Raw genomic sequence first — 26,497 nt, 5'->3', positions numbered from 1 at the left:
AAAAAAAAAGAAATAATTGGATAGCTATTGCTATCCAATCCATTCATATCTCTTCTTTTTGGCCACGTTAATTACTTTTCCCCCTGTAGCTGAAATCTGAAAATACGTATGGTGAAAACATTGAAGAAAGTCTGTAGCACTCAGGCTGCTTTAAAAAGTAGTGTCCAAAATATATTAAAAGTATCATAGCAATTTTTAAATATAATCACTCCATTTTTGAGATTAGTGCAAAAAAGGGGGGGGAAAATGTAATGTCCTCCTTTTAGCTTAGCAGATTTATTCTGCATCCCTGGTATTAGCCATAAGGGGTAGGACAGGGGGAGGTGAAGGCTGTTAAATTCTGGAACATTTAAAGATGCTGATCATCAATATCAGAATTGTTTTTGTGAATTTTATGTTTTTCTGGGATTCATAAGTAATATGAAGCAGCCAGATCACAATTTTATAGCTGGATGCCATTTGAAGTGGGAAATTTCATTTTTTTGTGTGTGAACTGGCTAAAACTTTTACTTTTTATTCAGTTTATTTATTAATGAACATTTTTAAATCTGGAAAGTTAATATTGCATACAAACTTGGCTAATTTAAATAGGGATATTGCTGCAAATTTTAAACAAATCTAAGACTCTGTCATCATTGCCTTTCATAATATTCCCATAAGTTGTTATTTAAAATCTAACCAAAAGTTTTATAGAGAGAGAGAGAGAGAAGGAGACAGAGAATAGAGATAAATATCATTCTAGCCAATACAAATAATCAACAATGTATGCAAAAGTGTATAAACCACTTTTCATTGTATCTAAAATATAAATCCTTAATTAAAAAAAGATTAAAGTATAATTCACATACCATTCACTGCAAACCTTTAAAATGCACAATTCAGTATTTGAGTATATGGAAGGGTTGTACAGTCATCCCCATAATCTAATTTTAAAACATTTTTTACTCTCCCCCACAACACACACATCAAAGAAACCCTGTATCTATTAGCATTCACTCACAATCTTCCCCTCACCCACTTCCAGTCCCAGGAAGGTGCTATTCTGTTTTTTTTTATCTCTATATGTTATCTATTCTGAAAATTTTTGTATAGAGTCGTAAAATATATAATCTTTTGTAAATATATATTTTTTTCATTTAGCTAAGTGTTTTCCAGGTTCAACCATGTTGCAGCGTATATCAGTACTCAGGATTTTTTTGTGGCAAATAACATTTATTTAGACATTCATCCGTTAATGAACATTTGGATGGTTCTACTTTTTGGCTGTTATAACAGTGCTGCTATGAAGTTTGTGCACAAGGTTTTCCGTGAATGTATGTGTTTATTTATCGGGGATCTATCGTTAGGAGTTGAATTTTTCAGTCATAGAAAAATTATGATTAACTTTTTGAGGAATGGTCAAACTGGCTTTACCAATTTACATTCCTCCTAGCAATAAACATGGGGAATAATCCCTCCACATTCCTGCCAATGCTTGTTATATATATATATACAAAACTATCCTTGTGGGTATGGTTTTGATTTCACCTTCCCTAATTACTAATGATACTAAACTTCCTCCTTTTTTTTTCCCTACAACAAAGAGGAATATGCGCAAGACAATTTTTGAGATCATCTTTAAGGTTCAAGCACAGGCCTTGTCCATCAACTTCCTCTCATCCCCCAACATCACTCAGTTTCATCACCATTGTTCCACTTGCCCTTCATGGCTTCCAAGCTTAAATTTATACAACTATTTTAGGATTAGAAAATATTTTTTATTCAAATTTGACCCTGCTGAAGCAGTCATGGCTGGAAAATAGTGAGATCTATATTCCCACATATCTGAAGTGCTGTAGGGACACAAAGTTTGTGGTTTGCATACTGAAAATTACTGTATTGAACAATGTTAATTATAAACACAATTCTAGAAAAACAATAAAGTAATGCAGAATGAGTAAAGCCATACATGATGTCCTAGATGAAAATAACATTAGTGGAAAAGTGCCATTTCTCCCCAACTCATCTATAAATGTAATGGCATATCAATAAAAATAGCAATAGGATTTTTAGCGATGTTGACAATTCTTTTGAAGGATCAACTTTCATGTGTTGGCAGGAAAATTCTGAAAAGTAAAAATAAACTAGGGATTTGCTTTTCCAGATATTACACTATAGTGTTCCTATAGCTCCTATAGTGTTTCCAGTTCCTATAGTGTTACTGTAATTAAACTGTGTCACTGATGAAATAATGATGCATAGTACAATGAAACAGAATAGGGAATCCAGATATAGACCTGTGTTGTGTCATTTCCAGTCAGCAGAGAAAGACTGGTATGTCGTCAAATAGCTTTGGGACAACTGGATATCCACTTGAGAACAGAAAATTAATATAATTATTTCAAACCTTAAGCAAAATAAATTTCAGATGGATTAATAAGCCAAAGGTGAAAAATAAAAGTATAAAATTACTAGAAGAAAATACAGGAAAACATTTTACAATCTTGGGGATGGGGAGAGTTTCCAAGATCTCAACTCCTGGATTAATAGATAACAATGGTTAACACTATGAAGCATTCGCTATGAACCTACACTGCTCCATCTCACTTAATGTTCACAACTTTATTTGTGAAAGTTCTAAAATTATCCCATTATACAGATGAAAAAATGGAGGCACAGTTAACTAACTTGCTTAGGGCCACATAACATTCAAGCAAAATCTGCTGTTTGAACTCAGCTGTCTATTTCCAGAGTCTGTGTTTTGTTTTGTTTTGTTTTGTTTTATTTTATTTTAGTTATTTATTTACTTTATTTATTTATTTATTTATTTTTTGAGATGGAGACTCCCTCTGTCACCCAGACTGGAGTGCAGTGGCACAATCTCGGCTCACTGCAAGCTCTCCCTCCCTGGTTCACGCTCTCCTGCCTCAGCCTCCCGAGTAGCTGGGACTACAGGCCCCCGCCACCACGCCCAGCTAATTTTTTGTATTTTTATTAGAGACGGGGTTTCACCGTGTTAGCCAGGATGGTCTCCATCTCCTGACCTCGTGATCCGTCCGCCTGGGCCTCCCCAAGTGCTGAGATTACAGGCGTGGGCCACAAAGCCCAGCCCAAAGTCTGTGTTCTTCACTCAACACTTTACTTCCAAAAGTATTAGAGATTCAAAACATAACATACATTAAATTTTAAAAGCCAAATTGAAGGAAAATCTTTGTAACACTATAACAAGTAGGCTAGAAGGAATTCCTGTAAATTAATAAGATAAAGACAAAAACATTAGACAAAGACCAACAGCTCAATAGGAAAATAGGTAATGAATTTAAAAGATCATAAAGAAGAAACGTAAATGTTTACATAACACATGAATAGTTGCTCCATTTTATTAACAGTCTGGAAAAAAACAAGTTTAAAGATGGAGATATCTTTTACCATGCAGATTAACAAAATTTAATGAAATTGGTAAAATCTACCATTAGAATAGTTTGTAAGGCATAGTGTGTTATCATACCAAATTGACAAGGGTATAAATTAATTTAACATTTTGGAGGGAAAATTTTCCAGTTCCTATAGAAACTAAAAATAGGCCTTATCTTCTTTCCAACATCTGCTCGTTTATTCTTACAACAAATATTCTATCAATAAATATTTCAACAAATATTCTTTCAACTTCAACAGTGCCTTTTATGTGTCAGGCACTGTTGTATGTGCTGGGAATAAAATAGTGAAGACGACAAAATCCCTGTTATATAGCTTGTATTTTAGGTTGCAAAGATAGGCAGAAAAATAAGTAATAAATAATTTATCTGGCAGTATTAAGTGTTATAAATGAATAAACTGTGGTTATAGGAATTATGGAACTTCTTATGTTTTATGTGTTAGACAATTTATACCACAGTTACAGACACCTTGTGTGTTGCCCCTTAAAGAGAAGTTATTTCTTTGGATATTCTACTTGGATACAAATTAATCAACTGATTAAAATATTTACTTAAAAAGGTACTGAGATATAAAGACACACGATATCTTAGCACTTGAGGATTTTTCAGTCTATGTAAAAAAAGAGAAATTACCCCCAAAGTTATTCACTAGTCAATTTTTATTTATGTCAGATGATGAAAAATTGCTGAATAAGTGGAATGTAAGTTAATGTCCTCTATACTAGAGTGGAAGCCAAAACTCAAATCTGCATTTAATAGGACTGGTGCCTTGGAACGTTGAGAAACACTTACCCTTATTAGTTGTACTCCAGTAAATGCCTTATTAAAACTTTGAGATTGCTTTGGGACACTTAGAAATAGTAACCGAAGTGGTTAAGTATGTTTTCATTGTACACAGTTTACCACTCAGTAACATGTGTTATCCACAATTCTCACGTAGAATACAAGTCTTCTGGTTCACCTAAGAACTTTACAATATTATGTTACTACTTAATACATGATCCCCAATGGGAATCGTATTTTACTACAAAATCTGAGCACTATGAGGTGCATTTAAAGCATAATTGAATCCTTTCTCAAGTAATTCCTTAGAGAGTTTTTTAGAAGAAGTAAATATAGCATAGTTAATTTAATTAAGTATGACATGGTTAGTGAAATGGACATCAATTGTCATTTGGAGCTTCTCTCCTCACTGATTTCAATTTGGGAGGAAGAAAATCAATTGTAATTGTTGGCAGGAGAGAAGGAATGAATGATATCAAAGCTGGCTTCTCTTTCAGGAATCAGTTACCACTGAATTTTCTTAGAAAAGAAAAGGATCTTCATAGTATTAGAACATTGTTAAAAGAAACAATTACTAATTGAAGGTAATTTCAAATAAAACAACAGAAAGTAAATTTAGCAAAGGTACAATTATTTAGCAAAGGTACAAGATCAGGGAGCGGCAATGATGGCAGAAGGCTCTGTAATTAGAGAAAGTTAAATGGCAGGAAATTTAACATCTGTAATGGTTACACAGAAATAGTTGCTAAAACAATAACATACTTTCCTTCATATATCATTTTGTGCTTTCAAATTTTAGATTTCCAATTTTTAAATTTTGAGATTAGGCCGTCAAATTAGCATTGATAGCCTAAGTATTACTATCTCATTATGTAAGCATTACTGTTTCATTAAAGTCATTAATTATAAATGTGGAAAGAAAAAGATTAATAAACTAAATGGTTAGTCTCTTAAAATGCTAACCGTTCCTTATGTTTGTACAAGATTTCAAATTTAATTTATTTGCATAAGCCATAATGATTTCAGGAAGAAAAAGCATAGTCACTGAAACAGTATCACGTTGTATGTATTCAAAGAAAATGTATATGACTACTTTGTAATTCACGGCATTTTTAAAAGTATACCATGATATTTCATGCCCCTATCCCTTGGGTCTTGATTTTTCTCTATTTGCTATGACGCTGTTCCTCTTCTTACCTTCAAATTCTCAGTTGCCCTCTAGGACAAAACTCAAAATCACATCTTCGGCTAAATCTCCCCCAAATCCTTCTTAGTACCTTATTAACACCTTGATTATAGTACTTAACATAGTTATGTTTTTTGTTGTTTTCTTTCAATACATTCAATTTCTTGAATGCAGGGTGTATGTCTTTCCTGTACATGTTGATGCCATCTAGCAAAATTCTTTTCACTTGGTAGGCTAATAGATGCTCATTAACTTGAATAGTCCAAAAGCATCAAAGATCAAAGTTTTATAAACTATTTTATAGAATTATCTTATAATTTTCCTTTGATGCACTAAAATGGAAAACACATTTTGAAGAGGTAAAAATTTTCATGAAAATTTAGAAATATAGCACTAGAATTTTTTAAAGTGGAAGATACTTTGGGATGTGATCCAGCATTTTTAGGAAATTTCCCCTCCAGGCCATATTTTCATTTAAAAGGTATAAAATCAAACTGGATGGGTTAAATGACAAACTTAGTGTTTTCTAAATTTTGTTCTAAGGTATATAAAGTTAATATGTATTCAGAAAAAAAGAATTTCTATGAAAAATATGTTTTAGAAACATTCGATGTGATATTCCCCCTGTCTTTGGAAATTCACAGTGCATGTACATATATCAGAGATTTCAAACATTACTGGAAACAGTAATCCTGTTTAACTTGAACTCAGAATTTCCCAAGTATGTTTACCATTAAAGCCCTTGTTTGTGTGTGTAATTCAACAAATTATTAGAGTTTTTTCAGTACCCAGTTATAAAAATGCTAGACTATACTTGTACTTGCCAACAAGCTATTTGGGGGCAAAATCAACTTCAGAATGCAGACTCCATACATTTTCAGTGTACTTTAAGCTGCAAATATCCATTATTATAATAAACCTCACTTTATAAAATCAAGCATATGGGTGTTTTATAACATACTTAAGGATATATTATTTTATTTAACCCTACAAATGCTTCTTTTTTTCAGATAGATACAGAGAAAAAGGCTTCCCAAAAGTTAAATTTTATATTACAAGGTTTTTATAAAAAATAAAATTAAGGAGCAAAATGACAGATTTCCTGACCATGAAGAGTCTCCCATCATGAGTTCCTTCCAATGTCCATGTGTAGAAGAGTCAACACAAATAAAACAGCTTTTGTTATCTGTTATAATGTATGCATGCTTCCAAGTTGTGTTTGTTAACCTTGGAACTACACAAAATTGTACCACTGGTGAAACTAGTGTGCACCTTTCTCATTTTTCTTCTCCAATAACTTAACAAGAATTGGTGATTTGCTAGTAGCACAATTTGTTTACTGTAACCTTGAGAAGACTGCACTTCAAATTATTTCCAATATATTGAAGTGGAAATGTCAGGTACCTTACCGTGAAATATGTTTACCATGACTTCTCCAGCTCCATTTTGCCTTTCAGGTTTAGTGCCTCTTTCAGTCTAAAGGATGGGTTAAGTTTTTTAAAAAAGTTTATTTGTTTCCTCCTAATAAGTTACTTTTATATCTTAATAATTCATTTTCAGTTCAAAGTCTTTGAGCCTCAATGGCTTCTTGAGTGTTTTGCAATAAACAGGAGATCAAAAGACCTTATCTAATTAGCTTTCAAAATGTTGGTTGCCAAAAATTTCAAATTATCAACAGTATCTACCAAACATAACATTTCCTTCAGATTTTGTGGTGTACAGTAGTAAAGTATAAGACATAAGGCTTTTTCTCACCCTACATAGAAAGGAAAGATGCATACTTTTGAAGCATTCTTATGTGATATATAAGATCATTATATGTTATAACAACAAAAGAGTAAATTGTGCCATAAATCAGAAAATATACAAACACATGGTTTTATATATATGTAAAAAATACGTGTGTGTGTGTGTGTGTGGACAAAAGCAGAGAGAAGAGGATATTTAGTGTGCATTGGAAGGAGTATAAAGTCATCATCAGTTGATGAAACTACAAGGAATTTTCTTCCCCCGTTACTCTTCTTGCTTTTGACCGTTGCTTCTTAGTGAAGACCATTGAAGACAATATATGTGAAAGTTCTTCATATATTGTAACACATAAAATATTAGATTCATCACTCATGAATCATTTCCTAAACATGTATTAAAAAAATAAATCATTACAATGATAAGATTCAATTAATGTATTTTGTACTCATTCTCTAATAGTTGAGAATCTAATGATCTATATTATTCTAGAATCAGTGTATTATTCAAGTTAATAATGAGGTATTCAGAGCCAAATCTTCTCTCCTAGCTTTGATCTCAGTTAAGTTATTTAGGCTTTCTTGCTCATTTCCCCATCTCTAAAATGAAGATAATAGTAATGAATATCTGATAGAGTGGTAGATAAGATTAAATAAATTGATATAAGTGATATCAGAGAGAACTCCCATAGGCACTGCACAGGCATCAGGTTAAATTGTGTCTAAATCATAGCCACTTCCTCATAATTATTTGGGGCATATACATCTGTCTATTCCTTCCTCTTGTCCTGTTCTGTCAATTGCATCTTCTCACACATATTTAATTATTTATTCATTCCCACATCTGACATTCATAGTGGGTCCTTATTTTATAATTCCAGGACCATTATGCAGTATTTTATGTGTTTATTAAATAAAACTTCAGATTTAATGAAGAGATCTATTTACTAAGTAGAACATCCCCCAACCTAGTTATAATTTTCCATAATTTCTTAATGCTATGCATTGTCACAGTTATGACATTGCTGTTCTAATACAAATAATTACTTCTAAACCCATGGAACTCTGTTAGAAATTTATTCAAAATCTCATATACAAACTAATTATCTCATGTTACCACCACGGAAAACCAACAGGAGCATCTATACATATTTGATTTGCTTCTCGAATTACTACAATGTTTTACTATACTAAACCAATTTGAGAAACACTTAGAATATCTGAATACTTGAAATGTGTGTAAGTAGCGCCTATTGTTAGTTCCTCCATCTAGGTCAACTTTTGTTTCACTTGAATATGAATCTTTCCTACCTAGTTTCTTAATCTTAATATTTGAAGATATTTTTGGTGAATCTACCTAACCATGTACATACTAAATTCACTTTATATAATTCTAATGGGATATGTGAGAGTTTGCCAGCATTTCTTTGCCAGTATTCTTCGCACCCATTTGCGGTTTCTATTTCTCCAGTGCCTTGTCAACTTCTGATAAATCAAGGTGCTTTCCCAGTGCTGTTGACAACATGAAGCATCTTTCCTCTGCCTCTCCAAATACGAGGTTTTCATATTGAGATAACAGTGAGAAATGTTATTTTGCAGACATAAGCTGATTTCTTCTAAGGTTTTCAAGATGTAGGGTCTGAAATAAATTCCAGATACTTTCCATGATACATTTTGAGAAATAAAAGTATGATTAGAATAAATGTGTAAACTCATCAGGGGACAATGCCAAAAGACAATGCCTATTTAAACACATCATTCATTCCTTCATTTAGTCACTTATGCATGAAGAATTGTCAGTTCCTTTTTAAGTGTTAGACCCTTGGCTGAACAGCTGTAAATATAAAAGATAATAAGACAAAGAATTCCCTTGTTAATCTATTGACTTTACTGATCATTAGAGGAGTGATATTTTCTGTAATTACAAAATACCACAAAAAACTCTGAAGGAGTTCACAACCTAGTGATGGAAGAAACAGAATAAGCTAATTAGTTAATTAATTAAAAATGTGATGTACTCTGTAATGAAGATAACCAGGAAGTCCAGTAAAATTATTCTGAAATTTTAGAAAGTGTTCCACAGAGGAAATGTATACCTGGGTCCTAAAGTATACAAACATTTCTTCAATTTAAGAAGTTAGGAGAGAAAATTCTACAGAAAGGAAACCTCCTGGGTCAGTGAAATGCTGCTGCATGGAGATTGTTTTGGCATTGATATGTTGGGTGTACAGGCTGGAGACAGTAAGAGATTTGAAAGGAAAAGCAGATGTAAGATTCAGAGGATAGAAATAAATAAGCCCAGGGAACTTGCCCTGTGTCCACCTCATGTACTGTCTCAAAAAAGTTCACTATCGAGTAGATAGTTTGTTAAATTGACAATGTGGAGTCATCACATTTTTAGCAAGAGTGACACTATCAGTCTAGGTTTTATAAAATAACCTGGGCAATAATACACACAATGCAGTATAACAAGGGAGTCTAGGATAAAGAAAATAAAGCAGAAAATGATAGCAATAATGTCAGGAAGAATTCAGTGATTAAATACTATGAGTCAGTCACTATGCTAAATGCCATATAGTATTATTTAATATTCATAAGAATCCTTAAAGGTGGGTACTTTTGCTGTGCTCAGTTTTCAAAGTGGGAAGGGTAATCATTTGTCTCAGGAGCATCTCAATTTTAGCATTAAAAATCCTGTTTGGGGAAAGCCCTCAGTCCTGTACAAACCGACATAGATTGTCACTCTAGGTCTTGAATTAAGTAATTCTCCCAGGATCAAACAGCTAGCATATGGTGAATCAGTCTGAATTTAAATTCAGACAATTTGACTTTCAAAACATGTGTGTCCCTGGGCAAGTCACATAAACTTTTTACAATTTAGTTTCTTCAAGGGCAGAGTAAAGACAGTATAAATTTCTACCCCAGAGATTGTTTTAATGATGACAATAACATGATATGCATAGAAATGCTTAGGTCAATATATGGCACATCAAAACTCTTCAATACATTAGCTACTTTTTTGTAATTGCACTATTTTTATATGAATATTTTGTGGGAAAGATAAGAGAATAAACTGATGGGGGGGAATAAAGAAAGCAAATTGAGGGCCCAAGTTTTTTTGTGGTTTTGTTTTTGTTTTTGTTGCTGTTTTTAGCTTTAGAGATTGGATTTTAATTTTACTAATTTTGGAAGAACACGAAGAGGATCAATTTCCTTATGAGAAATAATAAGATTTGTGTTTTAAGTATTCAATTTAAAGTGCAAGAGAGTATTCCTTTTGTCCTGAATATGTGTTTTTGGTATATTCCATGCTGTTAACAGTGGGAATTAGCCACAGGTGAGTAGATCTTCATCATACTGAGTCATATAAACTGACTATGAATCCCAGTAGACTTTTTATATTTTATTAAAAACTTTGTTGTAAGATGTCATTTTACATCTTGATTTATTTTTACAAGTATTACCCAATAATGAGGTAGAGGAAGAAAAAGAGAATAGGAGGAGTATTTGCTATGTCCTCAAAGGCATCTGTAACTCAGAAACTTCCAGCGCTCTTACACTCATGTTTTAATTATCCTCATGGTGCTTTAGAGGCTCATGATAAGCAGGTATTTTATTTGATTATGAAATTTGTCTCAGTAGCTAATATTTGTTTGCCAAACATATCTTTGAAATAGAAATCAGTAAAGCTAAAATTGTGAAAAGCACAATTCAAATAGCTGAAGATATCTTTTCTTACAGGAATGTATGCTGGTAAATTAAGAACCTTAGCAACTGTAATAATGTAAATGTTTCTCTTTAGATTGAATTTTTATGGGAATTTTTAGCTTGGTGGTCTATTGTAAGAAATATAGTACACATATTCAGTTCAATATAACTACCATGTATGGTGACCAACTATGTGCCAGACATTGGTTTAACTGCTGCAAACAAAAATTTTTTAAAAAATTGAAGATGTTGGTCAAATTCAATCAAGTGGCTAAAAATGGTACTGAATAACTCCAACTGAATTGGCTACATGACAAATCAGATGGTCGAAGGTACAAAGCAAGTTAATTATCTTCTGTTTTAAAATTTTTTTCAAGAGATAATACCACAATGTATTATTCATTCATCTACTCTAAATATCTGGTTTCTCTCCCTCATTTTCTCCCTCAAATTAATTAATATCTGATATCTCCATTATATTCCATTGCCACTTTTTACTTCATACTGATACTAATTTTCATGGGAGCTATTATGTTTTTCTCTTGCCTCATCTCAATCCTGCACATGAGATACAAATCTGATTACAGGATGTCCCCTATGTAAAACCTTGTATTTTAGCTCTGTATTACCTATATACCTTTGTAAAGCATATAAAGATAATCAAATATTGTTTGAATGAATAAATTAATGCATCCCTTTCTGGCCTATTCAGGCTTATCTTTAACTCTCCCCAAAACATAGCAGGATATCTAGTTCAACAGGACTAGATGAATATGCCACAATATAATATGCTTCTGGTTCTTCTACCTGATATTGCTCTTCTGCCCAGTAACCCATTCAATTGTTCAACTATAGTATTAGGTGTCAAATTAAGAGTATTTAGATGAGATGTGGGGATAACATGTGAAAGTGACAGTAATACATGTAGATTCATTTTCCATACTTAGTAAGAACTACATGTTAGCAGCTGCATCTATATTGTTGCTAATCCAAATTATTTTGCTTTGTTTCATTATCTTCCTCTTCCTTTTTACTTCCTCTTCTTTTTGCCCTTTCTTGTTCTTCATCCCCCTTTTCTGCCAATCATTGTCAAGTTCTTTTTCTTTCTGGATCCTCCTTTTACACTTTTTCTGCTGCTGCTTCTGAATTCTCCTTTTAAATTCTGTCTACATTTGCGTTACGAGGTCCTCTCCAACTTCCCATACATATTTTACTTCCTCTAAGAGGATTTAAAGTCTCCTTGTTTCTGCTCTTCTCTGCAACCGTAAAATTTATTATGAATACCTCGAAAGTATGGATTTTATCTTATTTATCCTAGTTCCTTAATTGCCTCATGTGGTACTTGAAAGACAGTAGCTTCCTAATGCATATGCTGGTTATTAAAGGCTTATAGAAAGTGGGCAAGTGATGTAGAATTACTACTGTATTCATAAAAGTCATTTATCAGCCTATGACATTTTACAGTTTACAAAAAGTTTTACAGACATTATCTCATTCCAGTCTCATTCATATGAGGTCACTTATTATGATGGTAACTATACTAAAATGAGGGAAGAAATTTCTGTCTACATTCCTCCAAAACTGTTGGATCCTTAACAATGAAACCAGCAAGTATGTATGTAATTAATGAATAAAAAATAGCTTGAATTTTGAAATCTAAACCATCATTTCATTTGTTTTGAATCTTTTCTAAGAGGTAACAGAATGGTCTTATATATAGGAACACTTCCAATTTAAAATGTTCCTTGGCTTTCTTGCTCAAAAATATCATTTTCCCAGGTTTAGTTTTAAAAATCTGAAATGCTTTATAATGTATATGCTCTCTATATGCCACTGCTGGAAGCTCTCTTCTTTCATGCCACCCTTTTGTATAAAATTTGGATCATATTTTCTTCTGCTCAAAGACTTTCTGATTTAGTGTGCTTGAGAAATATTTGAAGTAATAGTTTGCAACAAAATTATTGGGCTTAATCCAAATTGATTGTTTTCGGTAAAACTAAGTGAGGCTCAGTAATCTTATTTAATAACCACTGCAGTTTATTCTGATGTAGTGGTCTGTAGATCTCATTTTTGAAAGGATTGGGGAATGTAGTCTAATTGCTACGATTGATATTGAGTGCCATTTGTTGCTTTGGGGGTTCAAATATCAGTATCGTTAGGCTTTGGCTTTCTTGCTTGTAAAATATGATTTTTAAAAAATACATATTGAGACGGAGAGAGAGATCAGTTCTAACAGAATATGCCAGTATTGTGCTAGTCCAAAAGAGTGCAGGGCCGAATAAATGTAAAACTCTTATTTATTAGATGTTTCCTCTGTGCATGTACTGATCTAAATTGTCTTTATGCATCAACTCAATTCATATGCAAAATCACCTTACTTAGTGACATATATTTTCGTCTTCATTTTAGAGAGAAGGAAAGTGAGTCATAGAGAAAGCACATAATTTGCTCAGGAGCCCACAGCTTGTAAATGGTCAAAATGAGATTGAAATCCAGGAAGTCATCTTTGTAGACATCTACTACCCCCACTCTTAAACACTATATTTGGACTCTGCCTACCAAAATAAAAAAGGCAAGGGAGGGAAGAGCTAAAGAGAATACTGGCATATCTTCTCCTGCATTTTCATATATTTGGGCTTTTCCAAAACATTTTGTATTTTTGGCACAATATTTCTTAAACTGCAACTAAAATTCAAGTCTGTTTCAGAGGAACAGTAAGAATGATGTCACTAAAGATTTTCTACTATTTGACTATCTCAACTTTATATTTAAGGGTTCATACAAATGTTTAAAAGAAAAACATGAATGCCCCCAAATAAAATGTAATACATATAAATAGATAATTTTCATATAAAAATGACCTGTAAATATGAGGAAAATGTTCGATGGAATTTTAATAAAAAGCAAATTAAAACCACAATGTGATAGCATCTTTTCTGAATTGTGTCTTTTAGTGTTTTCCAATTTCTTCTTTTCTCTCCCCATCCGTGCCATAAACTTTAAATATTATTGCTTCCCAAGTACCATCTTGGGTAGTTTATCTTTTCCTACAGAATTCCCTTAGGAAATTTTATCCTCTTCCATAGTTTCAAATAAATGTTGAAGAATCCACAAATTCAATCCCCAGCTTTGACGTATTCCTGGGGTACAGACTTATATTTGACACTTTTGTTCCCACAAGAAAAATCAATGCCAAAAAGTGTTAGGTAAAGCCATGATGTGAAGTCAGCATAAGGTTTATTCAGCACCTCTACTTGGTAATGTATTCCCATTCAGCATTGAGACCTGGCACACCATTCAAGGAGCACGTATGGATTCAGTGAGCTCATTTTTCTTTGATACATTACATCATAATGACTAGACATAAGCAAGATCTGTCCTTAATGTTTTAGGACATTGGTAAATTGTTTCATTTTCGTGTCTATTTTATTGTGAATGATTGTGGTTTTTATTTTTATTTGTCCAGAATGCTCATTTATTTTTCTTTTTAAGATATTAGGGTAAAATTTTAAGCCTCTGAGAATGTAAAGTTTGAAGAAATACAATGAGGTTCATTTTGATCATGTCTGTTTGCAGTGCCTGCAGATAATCCAGGTAGGAATATGTACTAACTAGTGATGTTAGGGTTTTAGGATTTTAGGGTTTTCAGAAAATTGGGTCCTGGTAACTGACTTTTGAATTATTTATTAGAGTTCAACACGTTTCCCAAAATTAAATTGTTTGAGCCAGATGAGCAGTTTTTCACAGGCTGATGACTCCTGTCTTTCATTATCATATTGCATGATCATTATGCATATTCTGGTTACTAAGATATTCACTAAACTTCAATTGTATCCATCTACTTTGATTATAGGAACTAACAAAACAAAATAAATTTAGACTCTCTTTTGGGTGCCCAGGCTGGGATTCTGCAAACTCAATTTATCTTTTGTCAGGTGACTTTCCACTAGGTTCCGTAAGTAAAAGCTGGTAGAAAGCAGACAGAAAGAAGAAGGAGGAGAGAAAACCCTGACATCTTCCTGTGTTCCTGTGTTCTTGCTTTGTTTTGACTAGCAGGGGAGCTCCAGTGTGGATTTTCATTTAATTCTCCAGATTCTTCTAGCACTTTTCAAAAAAGCCTCCTTGTGCCTTCTCAGATGTACCACAACGAGCTGAGTGATTTCTTCTCTTTTGAGAACTGGATTCCAGATCTTTGGATCCTTTCAACGAACCTATGCATTCTAATAGACCAAAACCTTTGCCTTTGTTTCTCCAGCTCTCGAGATGGAAGCTGCTGTTATTTCCTATCTGACACCTCAGTGTTTCACTTTATTTCTCCTTTAGCAGCTTCTAAACATATGTTATTTCTATTGAAACACCTAGTATATTTTTTCTCTTCCTCGCTGGATCCTGACTGATACACTATATAGATTTCCATTCAAAATCTTCAAAAATGAATGGTGCTTTCGCTTAGAGGAAACAGAATTCATTTATTAAGCATATTTTGAGTGCCCTCCAAATGTCAGGTACAAAGTTAGGTGCTAGGGTTTCTAAGTGTTAAGGTAAATAAAATATTTTCTCGAGTTAGTAGAGGAGACAGAGAGTCAATAATTATTATAGATTATGACAAAAGATTTGTATTTCAGCTTTAAGGAGGGGACATGAGCTAAACTATCAAGACATGTTTTTAAGTATGGTGGGAATTTGGGGTAAGAGATGAATACTGAGAGGTAAGATGAAACACACCCTATATATTTGTGTATTCCTGGTTGTTTTCTAAAGTCAGTAAGAAATAATAATGAAGTTAATCTTAAATCGTGTGCATTAGATAAGTTGTGTTAGCCACAGCTGAAGAATGTTTTGGTAGGGGGAGCACTTGAAATCAGAGGGACCAAGTGAGAAGGTGTGGTCACCCAGCTGGTGGAGACAAACAGCATCTGAATAAAGGAAACCAGAGTTGGAATAAAAAGCATATAGATCCAGAATTACTGATAATAAAAGACAAGAGTGATCAGCCTGTGAAAAACTGCCTCTCTGGTGCAAACTATTTAATTTTGAGAAACTTGCTGAACTGCAATAAATAATTTAAAAGTCAACTACCAGAAGCCAATTTTCTGAAAACCCTAAAATCACTCCTTAGTGCATATTACTACCTGGATGATCTGCAGGCACTGAAAATCAACATCATCAAAGTGAACCTCATGGTGTCTCTCCAAACGTTGTATTCTCAGAGCCCTTATCTTTCTGAATTGTGCTTCTATCTTTATAGACCAGATGTGTCTGCTTTTTCCTCTTTCCATTCAAGCAGGCTCGTCAACTGTCTTTCTTCAAATGTGCGTCTCTCCATTCTACTTCTCCTGGGGGTGCCTGTGTCAGACTCTACAGTTGTAATAAGGACTATTTTAGTAGAAATACGTGTGTCCCTTTTTCTGTTTTTGTTAAATCTCTCTTCGATACTATGAAATATATCATTCTACAGCACAGATTTGCACAGGTAACCACCTTGCTTAATTCTCTTACTATTTAAACCGATCCCATCCCTGCCCATCTCTCCACTTTCAAGCGTTAACTTTCCTAATTCCCCTACTCTTTTTCAGTACACAGCTACCTGAACTCCTTAAGACTTATGTTCTTTCATCTCTCCCTCTGTGCCTAAGTGCTATTCCCTCTCAGCAGAGTGTCCATTCCTCCTCTTCATCTTAACCCACCTTTCACAGATTTTCTCATTTCCTTAAAAATTTAACCTCTATGAAATTCTGGAGTGTTTAACAACTATTTTATTTATTTATTATCTTTATTTATTTTGAGACACAGTCTCGTTCTGTTTCCCAGGCTGGAGTGCAGTGGCACGATCTCAGCTCACTGCAACCTCCGCTTGCCATGTTTAAGGGATTCTCCTGCCTCAGCTTCCCAAGTAGCTGGGATTACAGGACTGGTCCACCACACTCAGCTAATTTTTGTATTTTTAGTAGAGATGGGGTTTCGTCATGTTGTCCAGTCTGGTGTGGAACTCCTGACCTCCAGTGATCTTCTCATTTCGGCCTCCCAAAGTGCTAGGATTACAGGCCTCAGCCACCACGCCTGGCCAACTGTTTTAAAATTCTTGTGCAGAAGTGACTAGTAACCATATGCTGAATAGAATCACAAAGTTTATGAGACTTCTAATATAGACTCAAAGGATTTCCTCATTCAAGATTAGTCTCTGATTCTACATTTTGGTAGGTGGTATTAATGTTCAGAAAAAAAATTACTAAGTTAAAGTACCTTAATTATGCTATAATTCACTTAGTTATTTTTTCCAAAAAATATTATAAAAATGATAAAGAGAAAAATCGCCGCCCACCAAAATGATAAAGGACTAAAATGGATAACTACTAAAGAAATACAAAAAGCTAAAAATAAAAAAGACTGACTCATCACTCATTGTAAATGCAAATTAAATAAATGTTGGCAAAGCAAAACTATAATAATATTTTTGATTATCAAGTTTTAAGAATTTAAAATCGTAATAATTAATGCTAATGAGGATGCTGTGAAATTAAATTGTCTTAAGTATTCTTAGAAGCTTAGTAGGCACAATATTTTTAAAGAATAATTTAGTAATACATACAAAATACCTTTATATACTTTAAAGAATTATAATTTTGTAAAAAAAAATTCCACATCTAGGACTCTAAGCAGATGTTCAGATGTGCAACCCAAAATGTTTGTTATACTAATATCTATGAGGGTAAATATTTTAAACAGAAATTCTCAAGCAATATTGAGATATTTAAACAAATTTTGTTCAATTAACTGTAATTAGGTATATAAAATATTAATTTTTAGACACACTAATGTAAATTAAATAAATGTAACTCTGAATACATGATATACTCATAAGAATTCCAAGATTATCTATTTGTGAATGGGCAAAACTAAAATAGAAATGAGTAAGTTAAAACAGTAGCATAGGTTATCTCTGTGTGGTGGGATTATGAGTTACTTTCTTTATGCTTTGTATATTGTGTTTCCTAAATTTTTCACTTATGGCCTTTTTTATAAAATCATATTTTACCTCCTTTATTGAATTGGCCATTCAATTATCTTATTAATGTGTTTCTTGCCCTCCAAGGCCTGCAAGGAACATGTACCTTTTGTTTTCTTCATCACTGTATCCCTAGAAACTACAATACCATGGGCATTAAAGTGCTTTAAATGTGGGCTTAATAAATAAAAAACTTGACAGCACATTTAAATAAGGTTTTTTTTCTTCAAAAGAGGTAGATTTATTCTAATGAAGTTTAAGCTTTGGAGCCTTACATTTGTTCAAGCCCTTCAAAAACAATAAATGGACATTAGTAATCTTATTTCTGCAATTTTGCATTCTTTTTCTTAGGGTGAGATCCCCAAAAGAATAAACTTCAGGCCTTTAAAAACCTAGATCTGTTTCTGTTTCTGGGATAGTCTTTATTTTCATTAATTTCTTCTTCATATATAAATACTTCATTTTGCAGAACTCCTTGTAATTCCCAAATATGCTATATAAATTGATTTCTCTCACACCTTAATTATTCTATGAAAATCATTTAATTTGTGTTTCTCTTCCCACTTGCACCTGGGAAACCATTTTAGCTTACCTGTAGTGATAAATTCATACCAGCTGTGTCAAATAAAGAAAAAATCTTCTAAAATAATTCAACAACTTTATTGAAGAGAAACATCTATTTTTGAAGTCAAGAAACATTGTGCGAGCTTGGCATTTATATATGGAGACGGGATTTGGATCTATTCCTAGCTGAAAGAGCTGACTGCCTGGAAAAGGCCTGAGGGAAGAAGTGAGAAGCAGTCTTCTGAGGTTTGCCTTTTTCTCTTTCTTTTCTTTTTATTTTTTTTTTTCTTTTGGCTTATTTGTTTTCCTTCAGACTGCAGGATATCAAGACACGGTTTTCTGGCCACATCATATATTCTGAAAAGCATGTGGTCTCCGAGTGGCACATATCAAAGACAACATGGGAATATAAAGCACTCCTTGGGCAAAAGTGAACCATCATTTGGTGACATAAGTCAAAAAGTAATTGCTTTAAATATCTATTTGCTTGAGAAACAGAATATAGGCATAGTTTAAAATCATTTTTGTGTTATTACTGAAGTTTATTGTTCAAGCAGTTTGGTTTTGAGTTTGGATGTGTTAATAAATTGTGGTTGATGTTCATTGCCAGTCTCTGCGAAAGTGGCAGTAGTTATTTATTTATCTGTAAGCTGTGAAAACATTAGTCTATATTCAGATCCATTTCAATAAAGGGCATTTACAGTGGTTCATATTTTTCTAATTCTTTCTGTTTTTTTTTTTATTAAATTAAAAAAGGACACACATTTGCAGTTTTTATGTGTATATATTCCAGTAATATATTCAGGAAAATATCTTTCAGAGACAGGGAATTTTTGACTATTGTTTTATTCACACCTTAGTTTGAAACATTTTATGATGTGATGATAAGCAACTTGAAGTTAATTGAAAAGAAGTGTCCTGTTAAATGAGAATAAGATAAACCTGCAAAAGCATAATTTTCAACAAAAGGTAAAAGTACAACTCTAATGTAAATATCAAAATGAACATGTTAAACAGTTTATTTACTCATTAATTAATGAGGGAATCCCACAGATGCTATAACTGGTTAAAAAAAGAACCTTTTGAAGAGCAGACACAGTACAGATCATGAATATTGAAATGAATATGCAAATAAGGGCAAGTTTGCCTTTTTCTACAGTGAAGTGGGAAGTGATTTAAATAAACATCTACTGGACAGGATCAAATTTGCATGTGACAAGACAGGAATTAGTTTGCATTGCTATCAATTTTCCACAACTTGCAGAGCTGTAAGATAGCTTTCATAAAACAGGAATCTGATGAACAGAAAGGGTGTACTCTAGTGCATAAATAATCCATAGTTTCTATTTAATGATGCATATTTATAGATTTTCCTGCACATATAAGGCTACTGAAATATAGTCATTGTTTTCTGTTTTGTAGATATAAGATAAATCTCAACTTTGTTCAAAGATTAAAAAGTACATAAATATTATATTATTAGAATAATTTCCAAGTAAAATAAAATGTTATTGAATTACAAAGGGGTCTGGAGAAGCTGAAGATAAGAGATCCATTGCAACCACATTCTTTTATAGCCACGTTCTTTCTATTTTTATTACTGATACCTTATCTGCTTAGGTGCTGGAGCTAAAAACTTCTTAGGCTACGTATCCAACCTATCACTTAGCCCTATCGTCAGCCTCCACTGTCTGTTTCAACCAGTTCACTTCATTTTTATTGCCTTCTTCCTAGAACAAATAAATTTGCAACGGTTATATGCCTTTTGGAATATTGTTATATCTTCCTTACTGGAACTGTTGTATTTACTTTTATTTTATATCATTATGTTATCCACAAAATACTCAGAATGTGTGTGTGTGTGTGTGTGTGTGTTAATTCTCAGAAAAATCTCTTTTTAGCAAGAGTTAATATGCAAGTTTTTTTTTTTTAATTCCATGCAGAAGACAATAATAGCATAGTGTTTTTACCCAAATGGGTTAATGTTCATTATAATTTACTTCCTCTCCTTTTGACTACACTAAAATAATCCTGCTGTAGAAAATAAAAGATCCCTTTTCATTAACCCACTATTTCCCAGAGAAATGATTTTTAAAATGTAAATGAAATGTTATTAGTATCTCAGTCAAAACCTAATGATAATACACAGTTTTTCACAGAATGGAATCCAAACTTCTTGTCGTGGACTACAGGCTTCTTCATGATCCCTTTCTATCTCGTCAATTTCATCTTGTAACATTGCGCTTTGGGGCACATTGCACTTCTTTCAATTTCTTTAAAGTAGGGTTTCTCAAGTTTAGCTTCTTATGAAGGGCTTTCGGCATTGAAAAATATTTAGCAGTATTTCCAGCCTCTATCCACTAGATGCCAGTATTAATCACACACACACACACACACACACACACACACACACACACACACACTTCAGTGTGACAATCAAAATTGTTTTCACCCATTGCCAAATTTCCCGTCGTGGGGAGTGGCAGTATCTCCCCCAGCTGAGATCCACTGCATTTAAGCAGCAAACATTCTTGCACATGGACATTATCATGCAAATTTCCTCTACAAACAAGGTACTTCTTAGGTTCACTGCGTGGCTTCCTCCTTTTTCACAAATTTCAACAAAACATCTCTTATTCTAAAATGCCTTTCTTGTCCACTCTAATGTAAAACTACTATCTATCCTATCCTCTGAGGATTAAATACTATTCTTTTCTTTATATAACTTACCACAATATATAATTAAAACATTTACTTATATAATATCTACCTCCTCAACTAGACTATATCTCTAAACAAGGAATGCCAGTTTTGTTCACCATTTCGATAAGTTTGTTTCTTTATCGTATATTCAGGTCTTGGCACGGGATTGACACTGAGGAGGCATTAGATACGTATTTTTTGAGTAAGTGAATGCTAAGTTGAGTTGAATTTCCTATTCATAATACAGGATCTTCACATTACACCATATTCAGAAGTTCACAAATGACTCACTGTGCTTAGCAAAATTGTGGTACCAAGAATAAATGTCGTTCTGAGGGTTATGTCTATAGTACAGAATGATGTTTTCTGTACATGTTATATTATTATTATTAATCCCATAATGGAACTTTTGGAGAAGCCATAAAAATCTATGGAATTCTGTGTAATTAAAGAGCTATAATCATTGTATCAGTCCTATTTATTTGTGTATTTATTTTATTCCCTGAGTAGTTTATCCATTTAAATACAAATTTATATGACCATTTTGAAAATCTTCCAAAAAAGCAAGCACACCGTTTTCAGGCGTGCTCCTCAAGTTTATTTTTTAGAAAATATATTTTAATATTTTTTCTTCTACGTGCTACTTTGAGTGTATTGAATAAATAACTTTTGGCAGATAAATCATTACTCAACACAATCTGCTGTAATAATTTTGTGTTGAAAGCTTATTTTTATGCATAATGGTATTGAACCCCAAAACAGATCTCAAAGTAAGTTAGCATGATTGAACTGAATTGCAGATGATCCAACTCCAAGTGTGGTGCTTTGCTAAAATTAGAGTTTCTATTGTTTGTAAAAATAAATATTTGCATGTTTTATAAATACTGTCTAACACAAACTCAAGTAGAAAAATTGAAATATGTACCTTCTTTGGATTAAAAGTATAGCTCAAATGAACTAAAGCTCGGCTTTCAGATAGCTTGCACATAAGGCAAAATCTTAGGAAAGCTCCCAATTTGCACTGTAATGTTAGTTCTTTAGATTTCACTTTTGACTTATCAGCATCTCCAAAATTTGATAAGATAGATAAATCACTTTCAGATATTATTTTATAAATGGAATATTTTATGTATAGACTGAAATAATTTATTCTTTTCTGTATTTTAAAAAGAAAATGATGTTAATGAAGGTAACTTTTTTTTTTTCAGCATCTAAAATATTTTCAATAAGAAGGTAGTGTCCAGGGTTTGTTTTTGTATCCTCGGCTGACCCTTCCGTCTCTAGGCTCGAACTTCCGGCCTTGGAGCGGATGCAGGGTTCGTAGGGTTTCCGGGGCCTTGCCAAATGCCGGTAAACCCCTTGGCCCTTTCGAGGACCGGAGAGCCAGATGATGCCGCAGCCCTTGGGGGAGTCCAGAGCCAGCTGGTCGAAAGTGAGGATCTTGCCCAGCGCCCCGCCCCGCCCCACCCCACCCCACTCCCCAGAAGATGTGGCTGTGGTCCCAGCTGGTCACGCGCAGCACACACACCTTTAGTTTGGGCACCTCCTGAACCCTCATATCATCCGTTATGATCTCCACAACCACGGCTGTTTTGTTTTCCCGGCCAGGAAGCTTCATCTTCTGGATCATCCGGGAAAGGGACAGAGGTGGCCGGTTGTTGCCACTCATAAACAACCTCTTCAGCACAACCTGGTTGAATGTGGAGTTGATTCCTTTGTCAGAAACCTGTACAGCTTGACCAACAGCCTCAGGTAGATATCCTGGCTCTTGGGCTCCTTGCACGGAAACTTTCGGTCTTTGTTGTGGCGGGTGTCAACTCCCATGGTGGTGCCTCCTGCCTGCCCAGGTCTGGAAAGAGAGAGTGGTAAACTTTCTTTTGATGAGGATTTAAAAAAATTGGATATGAATGTTGTAGTTTTTACATATTACTTTATTTTGGACAGCAAACGCATAAATAATACAGAAAAGACAGAAGACAGGATTTGCCACCTACTGTTAAGTGTCTTGTACATTCCAATCCCTCACCTCCCAGTTTTTGAATGAAATGGCAAATTTTCTACAAAATATGTTTTTTGTTGTTATTATTATTTGAATCAAAATATGCATTACTAAACAGTTCTTGAACATGTATTTACTTTTAAATACCCTCATATAAGAAACATACCAAATTATTAAAGATATGTTTTAATATTTCATATTAAAGAAAAATTAATTATTAGAAATGTATACATCAAATAATTTTTATGCCTCAAAGGCTATTTGGAAGTGTCTACTTCAGGAACCTATTTTTTAATATCAATATCCTGCCTTTAAAAATAACTAAATTTTATATTCTATGTTCAAATGAACAAATTTATAAATGTCCAAATTCATGAAAGACATTGAGTCCTCTTATTAAAACAATGAGCTTGAGTTCATCTTAAATAAGATTTGCTAGATCAAGTAGATTTTGTTTGTATTTTTAAACTACATTTGCTTTATTTTCAAAGTAGTTTTAAATAAGCTTAAATGCTCTTACATACGTATAATAAAATATATTAGAAAACCTTAAGTTTTACTTTAGCATTAGGTTGTAATACTAACAATGTTGCCCAAATTAATTAAGAGCATGTTAAAATACAAATAAGATTTACTTCTTACCCGACCAAACAGCTTTCGTTATAAGATGTTGCTTGTATGTATTTTCATTCTGGTAGAAAGAGACTGTCATCATTATTAGGACTACAGCTAGGCAAATATTACAACCACATTTGGAAGGATATTTGCCATTTCAGTTGTGTGAAGATAACCAAATAGTTAGATAAACATGACTCGATACTCTATACTGAATGTAACTCGCTTCATATAACTTATTAAACTGTCGAAGTATGATTTTCAAAAAGTTAAACAACATTACCCCCACACAAGTAGAGAATATATACAAGTTAAAATTTTATTTAACTCATCAGTGACTAAACCATCAGTGTTAAAACTGGTTCAGAACGTATTTAAGATGTTGAAAATTTATAGGTACCAAAGAAAAAATATTGAAATCAGATTGCAAGTCTAGATACAAAACTGGGGCTAATGTCCTACAGGGCAGTATAACAATCACCTCTGAGATTATCTTTTCTACTAGACGGAAAATAATTGTCTCCCTACCAGAAAAAAGAGCAGATGATTTCATAGAACCTGTGCTTTAATCATTTGCCAATTGAGAAAATAAAAGTTACATTCATATAGATAATTAAATCATCGAGTGAGCATCTTTGACAGTGCTCCGGTATGACACTAAAAGAACACAGCACTATTTTTGCCTAAAATTTTGGTAAAAAATTAGAATATCATAAACAAATTTAATTATATAAGACTTCTAATACTTACTTCAAGTTTTCTTTATCTAAGTAATTATGAAAACCATTATTCTAGTTCTAAATTATCCTGGTTTGTTCTTACTTCATTTCTATGTTCTTCTAATTCTTATGTAGGTCATTTCTCTCATCTTTTAGTCTTTCATAAGCTACTCCTATTTTATGTTGGCAGCATTTTAAAAACTCAAATCTCGCTAATACTAATTGCTGACTCTTCAGCAATTAGCAAATTGTTCTGGGGAACAATAATTTTTCAATGGTCCTTCTTGGCTTCATTGCTAAGGAGGGTTCCATCTTTCAATGCTCTTCGTAAAGTATTGATAGTTTCTTATTTTCCTCGGCATGACACGTGTGTGTGTGTCTGTGTATATGTGTGTGTGTGTGTGTGTGTGTGTGTGTGTATTAAATAGTCTTTGGCTTTGAATCCATCTGGAACTGTTTTCTACTGGCTGCCTCTGAACTTTGCCTACTGCTTTCAGTGGAAGGGGGAGAAATAACTTCTAAATTATAGTCTAAACTCAGAGTGAATTTTACATATTAGAAATATGCTCTTGGCAGACATTAGCACATAGTAGATATTCAGTGTATGTTTGTTAACTGACTGATAGCAATATGGACATCATTATATCTTATTAAGTCTCTTTTCTGGTGTAACAACTCTTTATTTTATGGGCTACATTATCAATTATTTGGGAAGCAAATGAGGATTTCCTCAGGCAGAATACCTGTTATCTAGTCCCACTATTGAGTGATGCACCATTTTTAGAATGACATCGTTTTGACGGGGGCGGTGGCTCAAGCCTGTAATCCCAGCACTTTGGGAGGCTGAGACGGGCGGATCACGAGGTCAGCAGATCAAGACCATCCTGGCTAACACGGTGAAACCCCGTCTCTACTAAAAATACAAAAAACTAGCCGGGCGAGGTGGCGGGCGCCTGTAGTACCTGCTACTGCGGAGGCTGAGGCAGGAGAATGGCGTAAACCCGGGAGGCGGAGCTTGCAGTGAGCTGAGATCCTGCCACTGCACTCCAGCCCGGGCGACAGAGCTGAAAAAAAAAAAAAAAAAAAAACAAGAATGACATCGTTTTTCACCATTATCTTGAGATTGATTTTGTAGGTGAGCGAAAGCCATAGAGAAATTTTGGTAAACTTCTTTATGTAACATAAAATTCTACCTTTTTTAAAATACAGGGTAAAGTGATGGTTACAACTTTCAAATAAAAAGTTTTTTTATATGTCAACTTGTAAAACGCTGTCTTCAAACGGTAAAAACAAACAGAATGATAAGTGCTTTGCCACGGATAAAGGTATAGGCAGCATTAATCTTACACTCATGCTAGATCCTCATGGTATTATGGTGTTCATTTTATTTTATTTTTTATTTTTATTTTTTACTTTTTAACAACAAGGTGCATATGGCAGTGTACACAAAGAATAATTGAATAAGTAATAAGATCAGAGGGGCCGGTCGCGGTGGCTCAAGCCTGTAATCCTAGCACTTTGGGAGACCGAGACGGGCGGATCACGAGGTCAGGAGACGAAGACCATCCTGGCTAACACGGTGAAACCCCGTGTCTACTAAAAAATACAAAAAACTAGCCGGGCGAGGCGCCTGTAGTCCCAGCCACTTGGGAGGCTGAGGCAGGAGAATGGCGTAAACCCGGGAGGCGGAGCTTGTAGTGAGCTGAGATCCGGCCACTGCACTCAAGCCTGGGTGACAGAGCGAGACTCCTTCTCAAAAAAAAAAAAAAAAAAGATCAGAAGGAGAGTTAAATAAGTAAACCAACAATTCTTGCTGAGTTATATTAGGAATGCTTTCAAATGCCCTCAATTCCTCCACAGCTCAGCTCAAAATATTATAAGTAATATCGATGTTGGATTTGAAAAACTGAAAATGTCTTACTCCAAAAATATGTATTTCACTTGTCTGATATGCCTAATTTTAATGTGTTTATTCACATTTATTAAATATTAGTGTGTGTGAAAGTAGGGTGACAAATGAGGAATGCAAATTTGAACTTCCATATTTTTCAGT

The 26,497-nt window shown here is 33.7% G+C and overlaps 1 protein-coding gene and 1 pseudogene across 2 annotated transcripts in view; one reads left to right on the top strand and one right to left on the bottom strand.

Moving 5' to 3' along the window:
• Nucleotides 1–26,497, top strand: part of CSMD3 (CUB and Sushi multiple domains 3) — a 1,254,780-nt gene that overhangs the window by 43,785 nt on the left and 1,184,498 nt on the right. The window lies entirely within an intron of this gene.
• On the bottom strand, nucleotides 22,334–22,935 carry LOC105506278 (annotated as a pseudogene).

This window comes from Colobus angolensis, unplaced genomic scaffold (assembly GCF_000951035.1).
Source record: "Colobus angolensis palliatus isolate OR3802 unplaced genomic scaffold, Cang.pa_1.0 Scaffold134, whole genome shotgun sequence".
NCBI classification, from domain to species: domain Eukaryota; kingdom Metazoa; phylum Chordata; class Mammalia; order Primates; family Cercopithecidae; genus Colobus; species Colobus angolensis.
This window is presented reverse-complemented; position numbering and strand designations above follow the sequence as displayed.